This window comes from Rhipicephalus microplus, chromosome 6 (assembly GCF_043290135.1).
Source record: "Rhipicephalus microplus isolate Deutch F79 chromosome 6, USDA_Rmic, whole genome shotgun sequence".
In the NCBI taxonomy this organism is placed as follows: domain Eukaryota; kingdom Metazoa; phylum Arthropoda; class Arachnida; order Ixodida; family Ixodidae; genus Rhipicephalus; species Rhipicephalus microplus.
The window spans coordinates 92,709,856-92,717,705 of record NC_134705.1 but is presented as its reverse complement, the minus strand read 5'-3'; the positions used below and the strand labels follow the sequence as shown (position 1 = coordinate 92,717,705).

Below are 7,850 nucleotides of genomic sequence, written 5' to 3'. Positions count from 1 at the left end.
CGAACCACTCATCTTCATCGCTGCATCCCTTGCAGCCTGGCACCAATGCATGCTCAATTCTTGAATGAAAGCTGCAATTGTACTTCCATATGAGAAGTGGTCCTGCAGCTACATATCCAGATAACTCTATAGTGAGGTGCAACAAACACTCTGGCCAGAATAGAAGCAGCTGTGTGTGCACGTGCCTGCATGCCTTCATTTTTATAATAGCTACGTATAGAAATGTACAAACAATTTGAGCTTCTCCCTGGGATATAACCGCCCCGCATGGATTAGGTATTTCTCAAGTACTACGGAAGCACTGTCATTAAAATCAAGCCGGCTCTATTTCAGAGATACCCAATTCCTTCAGGAATTAGGATGGGCATGCCAGACGGCTAAAAGCTAATTTAGTTTTCCACCTGATCTTCAATCGCAAGCTTTATGACCAAGTTGCCTCGCTCGCTCTTCAGCAATCTAGCACATTCTATGTTGAGGGGTCGGCCATGAATACAATATGTGTAAGACAAAACTAAATGCATGCCCCTGAAGTTCCTGTTCTTATTCACGTCTCGGCATTGAATGTACGGTTGGTAGCACTGCCCTGAAACGTTCGTTTCTGACAGAGCAGTCTGATTAGTCTCCGATTCTTAATGCATTTCTTACCACTGACAACTACTTTATAAATGTTTGAGTGAGTGAAAGCACACACATAGTGTGGTGCATTGACCTCCATTTAACGTGGTTCTTGAAGATCTATACTGCTCCTCCTTTTTCTTGATCCAAACAACTTTAACACTATGTCTCGACAGCATAGGCTAAAGGGACAAATGTCTTGATTCTATTTCTTGATCCAGAGTGCAGACACGGGGTAATTGACTTTTCTGCTCAAAGCAACAGTCAGTTAAAAGTACAGAAACATAAGAAATGAATTTTTTTCACAGCTATCTTTAGATCACGGCAGATGAACTGCAAAGAAAAGCATTTCTGGAAGCCCAAGAATAGAGAGTGCACTAGCTAAAGAATGATTTAGCATAGTTTCTTGTGTAATCTGTTTTTTCAATTGTACGGTTGAATCCGGTGCGACGAAGAAATCAGCAAACAAGTTTTATTTTGCAGTAAATAACAACAGCTGAAGTGCCTTCAACTTTATAAAAAGTCACCAAGCATACGTCCAAAACTATAAAAATGGCATAAAATCCTGGAGAGCATCTCAATAAAGTTATAACAGCCTGAAAAGTGCACCAACAATAACAACAGCCGCTTAAAACCAACATTGGCGGTAACCATAACAAGTATCCAGAGTTACATAAACATCTTCAAAACACGATGCAGGGATGTATGTGCTGCAGTCCACATGTGACAAAGGCATCTAAACGTGCTTGTCCTTGTTGTTTTTGTTCCGTCTGAGTGTTTCCTAGGCTGCATATCGCATAATTATGTACAAACATAGCCACACTAAGCATGTGCTGTGAAGTGTAAAATGCATGTGAAACTTCGAGAGGATACTACATATGCAGTAATAAAGCTCACAATTACCGGCCCATTCTTTTTGTGAATTTTTTACCTTGATGAAGTCTAAAAATATTGCACATTCATCTTTGTACAGGTAATAATTTTTCATCATGTATCATGCCATCAAATGTCTGGAACATTCTCACCCCACACATTAACATATTCCAAACCAACTTACGAGAAACAAGATCGAAAGCCTGCTTATTAGTATTGTCTATGCCAGTCTCAACGGAGGTGTCTGAAAGTTACTTACTATTAGCACAAAAAACTGGCTGAAGTTGCATAAACAGACAAAGACAACACACAAGTAGACAAATAGCAGACTCTCACCTTTGAGTTTAACGGCAGAGTCACTGTAGGTATTGATAATTTCGGCAATTATCAGCAGTACAAACTTCTTTTCATATGAGAGGTGAAATACAGACTCCTGGTACCCAAGGGCAGATGCGAGGACACAACACAAGTCAAGAAGGCCCATCAAGACACACTGACATTGAGGCCAGTTGTTGAGAATTCACGATTACTTAGAATGTTGAGCCATATAGCATTTGTATAAACTTTTCTGTGTCTGTCTTTTTTTTCACTGCTCAGCAAGTCACGGTCAAGAAGACCTCACTCCTTATTCCACTCAGAATGCAATAACATTCTTTGATTGATTGATGATTGATGATTTATTGATATGTGTGGTTTAACGCCCCAAAACCACCATATGATTATGAGAGACGCCGTAGTGGAGGGCTCCGGAAATTTCCACCACCTGGGGTTCTTCAACGTGCACCCAAATCTGAGCACACGGGCCTACAACAATAACATTCTTTGACCATTTCAAATCAACACCTGATTCGTTCAACTATATCTCACCCACTCAATACCTTCAGCTTTGTTTTTCTTATCCTCTACAGGTCCATTCAGCTGTTTGAGCTTGCAGCAGCTTCATATGGAACAACTGACATCTACACTTATCTCTCTTAAAAAATGAAAGCAGCAAATAGACACAGTGCAATAAGCATGCCTATACGGAGCTGGCACCTCAACAGTGTTCATACTTCCATAATCTTATGTACACAAAGCAGGTTTAGCATATGCTGCACATTCTTCTTTTTACTTCATGCCTCCAAAGTTGCAGATCTCACAGAGCAGTGCAGTACCTTAAAAACTAGCAGTGTGTTGTTCTTTTGGGGCACATGGTAAATATGATGGAGGTCTTGGCTCCCCCAGAATATCCAAATATTAATGCATACGTGATAATGGAAGGGTAAAAAACGCATTACAGAACATGCAACTATAGGCCAAAACATCAATTTTGCTTACATGCCAGTATTTTACAGCATTGTAAGCTGTTTTCAAGCTTATGCCAAAGCAAGATTTTAAATACATTCATGCGGTCTGCTAAGTATGCTCGTTGACAACCTAATAACTGAGAAACAAGCTCTGCAAACAATATCGTCATGCACCTGACCTTCAGCTTGTAAAAAAACCATGACAGTTTGAGTTTGCTAGCTCACAGCTTATCCATTTCCTGCTCTGCTACTATAAATGCTAGGCTTAATGGAAAATAAAAGTTTATAGTTTCCAGCTAAGATTCCATTTATGGTTGAACCAAAAGAGTCAGTTAGGGAAGGCAGTGGGGCTCGCCAGTCTACCCGATAGCTTCATGAGGGGAGGCAGAGCCAACCGCTCTGGCCCCTGCCTTAATTTGTTTTTTTAAGAGCTTGGCTTGGGTCTATGCCCATAAAAATCACATGACTGTTGATCGTCGTCCTTGTCTTGCAGCTACTTCCCAGAGACTGGTTTATTCCCACTTCTTTTTCTTTCACACTTGTAAAATTTCCATCTTTGTACACAGAAGGGACAAATATTCCGTGGAAAATGCCCCTCAAATGAATTTAGTGAGTGGAAAATGTCTTTCGGATGAACAACCCAAGTCTGCGCTGCAGCTATGACAGCTTAAAACAAAAAAAAATCAAGTCACATACCAAAGTGTTTTGTTCTTGGCAAAAAAAAAAAAAAGATTTAAGATTAGATAGCATCCCCAACACTGTAAGTGAGGGAATGTTGCTACACAGACTTGTTTGCCAAGCAAAAGTAAGTGCAATTTCTCACATGTTTTAAAATGGGTATCCTTTTGACATGCCAATAGAAGTGTTGTGGAAACATGATACTTCTCATTTCAACTCATCAGCAGACGGTTTTACTACCAGTTGGTGTCACCAAACAGCGAAACAGACTCGTTCGGAATAACTTAAGATGGAAGAGTTTATAGCTCTCGCTTGACAAAAACTGTGTGATACCAAATGGTATTTGTTATACCATCTGAGAAGTACTTTTATAAGCAAGATTTTCTGTGCTAGCATTACTCCACTATCCCATGACCACGGCATGTTGTAACAAATTAAACAAAGCATGACAATTTAGAAAATGCCCAAGCCAAATAAGAGTGTTGTGAGACACAAAAGAACAAACTAATACTGCTTTGAAACAAAAGCCTGCTGGAAAGAAGCGAGTCACTATACATTTGATGGGCTATTCTTTTGCACAATGCTTTGCATGCAAAAGAAGCAACCTTCTGGGTACAAAAGCAAATCTGGTGCATCCCACTGGGGCACATCATAACGAGATTGTGGTGACAGCACGAAAGAGTCACGGTAAAATTTTTTTATGTGGAGGTCGGACTTTTAAAGCGTGTTACATATAGTTATACATCGCCAATTCTACTGCCCAGCAATAGGCTTCCTTCTTCCCTTTATGCCACTGCCTGGCTCGATTGGATTGGCACTGAAGGGAAAGAGCAACAGCGCTGAATTGTTGCATAAGTGATTGAAAAGCTCCACCTTTAAATTAGGGCTAAATGTAATCCATATCCTATGCGTGTTTGTATTCATTTATATATTATTTGTACATATATCTACGTACAGAGTGAAAAGTGGAAAAGCATGTCACCATTTACCCTCTAGAAAATAAAAATTGTACACCTATGGGCAGAACAGGGCCAACACAATTTCTCATAACTTGCCACGGTTTTCCCTGTTTCATCATAAAAACCATGCACATGAAGATGATCTTGTTAGCCAAAATTAACTATGAAACACACAAAATCACATGGAGTCAGGGCAACAAGAGTTGTAATTGATTCCATAGTAGCCATTACATTGTATGAAGTTTTTAATTGTATTTTAATACCGGAACCTATTTGTAATTTTTCAGTTATCACCAATACAACTAAGTGCGTATTGCATTCAGCCCGAACAAGTATGTAGCCTTTGTAAACCCGAATCAAATTCCCAACTCTATATGACTGTTTAGACAGAAAGCTACAGCTGCTGAGCCACTACAGAGCCCTCTGTACCTATGACAATGCCTATGAATCCAAACATCAGAGTATTGTCTACTCTTCAAAGGCATTGGCAATAAAAAGCAAATATCAACATCCAGTTTCCATAAATAGCTATACATCACGCACTGACCCCACGAAGAGAATAATGTCTGGGTCATGGCTTCGAATGAAGAACATGAATGGGTGGTCAACCGAAAAAGGAATGGCCATCACAGCGCACTTCACCCTGATCGACATTGCCGTAGCAGCAGCCGCCTCTGTTCCTTCCTCGTTCACCTCGACAAAGGCCTTGTGAACTGCCGATGAAAGTGTGAGGTCTTTTTTTCCATTCATGCCCGAGAGGTCTGCCTTGTTGGTGAACAAATCTTCTACCCCCACCGCACGAAGTATCTTTTTAAGGTTTATGCTGTGCTCGATTCTGAATCGTGGGAGACTGAGAGCAACTGTCTTTGATCGAAGACCAAGCAGGATGTCGGCCAACTTCGAAGGCGTAAGTGCTGCCTCCAGCTCCGAGAGCCCCTCGACTTCGTGGGGCAGCAGAATCACCATGGATGTCTCACTACTTTTGTACGGGATTTCCACCGCATTAGCGTTCAAGCCAGTGCACTCAGTATTGATTCCAAAGCGCGACTGCTTGTACATCATGTGAACCTCCTTAGATGATTCTTTGGATGTGTGAAACTCCTCCAGTGAAGTGGCCTCAGGGTTGAACTGGTCTTTCCAGAGGCCCTTGAAGTAAATGGCATTGACCAACACGAGCGCTGTGTCACAGAATCCACAGCGCCTTTGGGAAGAAGGTCTTTGATCTTTGACTTTGTGGTGTCTTCAACCCAGGCATTGATGGCAAGTCTGGCTGCTTCGGCTTCGGTTTTGAAGTGTACTGGTAACACAGCACTGTTGTAAAATTTCTTCAGTGTGGCGAGGTACTCCTCTAGGACTACAAACGTCTTTTCTTAGTAGAGGCGATTGGCAACGTCCAACACCACATCCGGTGAGTATGTTGAAACTGTGGTGAAGAATTCAGAGAACTGTCCGTGAATCAGGTCACCACTTGTGTGCAAAACATTGGAAATTTCAGCAGCAGTGTTTCCTTTGGCACCAGCAAGGGTCATCGACAGAGCAGCTGCAATGCTAAATGGAGAGACGACAATGTTCTTCATCTCACTGCGATTCTCAGAAAGCAGCTGCTTGTACAAGTCCATGGTAAAAGTGCTGATAGCAGATGCTAGGTCAGCCAACATGGCTGGTGTTGATGTGGCCATGGTAGCTGCCCTATAAGGTGAAAATCATGCATGCCTAGATTAAGAATATGTGTATATGAAAATGGCATAGTGAAGCACTTTACAAGCTTAGCAGCTCGTAGAGGCAAATGGTTTAAGTGTCTGCACAGTTTTGCAGCTTCTCAGCCCTACAATAAAAAAAAAAAGGAATTGGCATTACAGTATAGTCACTTTTACTAACGAGATCGATTTATTTAGTTAATTATATTATGTGTTATAATGATGAAAACAGTACTTACAGTAATATGTATACATATACATTGTGTGTGTGTGTGTGTGTGTGCGCGCGTGTGTGTGTGTGTGTGTGTGTGTGTGTGTGTGTGTGTGTGTGTGTGTGTGTGTGTGTGTGTGTGTGTGTGTGTGTGTGTGTGTGTGTGTGTGTGTGTGTGTGTGTGTGTGTGTGTGTGTGTGAGAGAGAGAGAGAGAGAGAGAGAGAGAGAGAGCACAAGTGCGGTATTTTGACATGAGTAAAGGATTACTTAGATAGTTCACTTTTAATTCGGCCTAATGTAATCATCGCAAATGTGTGGGCAATAACATGCCACTGAACACATGCCACTCAACACACATGAACGGACGACCTCCCCATATATGTATATAGTCCATTCGTGCGACGATTAAGTGAGAGTTTTCTTTAGTATTTAATTTACATGCGTGGATATACCTCCTTCGTGTAGTATATTGCATGAATGTCCGCAGACCAGGTGTCGAACTTCGCTAGCACCAGCCGTTCTCGATCAGTCTGATGAGCAACGCAGAACACCGATTTACTTTTGTTATCGCGTTTGTATAGAAAGCGAGCGCGTACGCGGTGCCCGAAGTGGGACGGTGTATGTCACTCCATCAAAACTGCTCGCACGTACAAGGGCGCGCTCATGTCGATGAGATTAACAAAACTAGTGTACATTTCATTTTGCGCTTACCTGTGAATGGGCTACTGTTGCTTCTCGTTCAAGATGACAGCCGGCATAGAACGAATGTACCCGAAGCAGTCCGAAGCTACTGCAAAACAAAAGGCGTTGTCGGCCGCGAATCGAGCGCTTCTAGCGTCAGCGTTGTTTCACAGTGTTTCGCCACAGAACACCTACCCATTTCACTTAGGTTTGTGACACATGGCAACGCCCCGCACTAGGGACACTGGGGAAATTTCGCGTCAGATGTGCTAGCACCTGTTGATTCAGATTCTTTTCAGATGTGCTAATTGATTGATTGATTTGTCGGGTTTAACGTCCCAAAACCACCATATGATTATGAGAGACGCCGTAGTGGAGGGCTCCGGAAATTTCGACCGCCATGGGTTCTTTAACGTGCACCCAAATCTGAGCACACGGGCCTACAACATTTCCGCCTCCATCGGAAATGCAGCCGCCACAGCCGGGATTCGAACCCTCGACCTTCTTTCTAGACTATGACACGGGAGTACGCGGACGTCTCTTCCTCGGCAGTGCTGCTTCGGGGGGGTCACAATTAAACGCAGCCTAGAGCCAGCTGGGGCGTAGCCATTTTTTTTTTTTTTTCAGAGAGGGGGGGGGGGGGGTTCAACTACACTTTGTGCATGTTCGATGGTGCGTTTGTGTGCGCGTGTATGTGTACCCAAGAGAAATTAAAAGTTTTCAGAGAAAAAAATTGAACCCACGCCCCCCCCCCCCCCCCTCCCCTCCTTACTACACCACTTCCTAGAGGGGATTATGGCGGACCCAGGGATCCTCTGTTAAAAAGGCGTACACGAGACTGAAAAACTC

General features: G+C 42.6%; 1 pseudogene; it reads right to left on the bottom strand.

The window, feature by feature from the left end:
* Positions 1 to 1,070: 1,070 nt before the first annotated feature.
* LOC119167469 (iris-like) lies at positions 1,071 to 7,259 on the bottom strand (annotated as a pseudogene).
* Between the last annotated feature and the right edge of the window lie 591 nt (positions 7,260 to 7,850).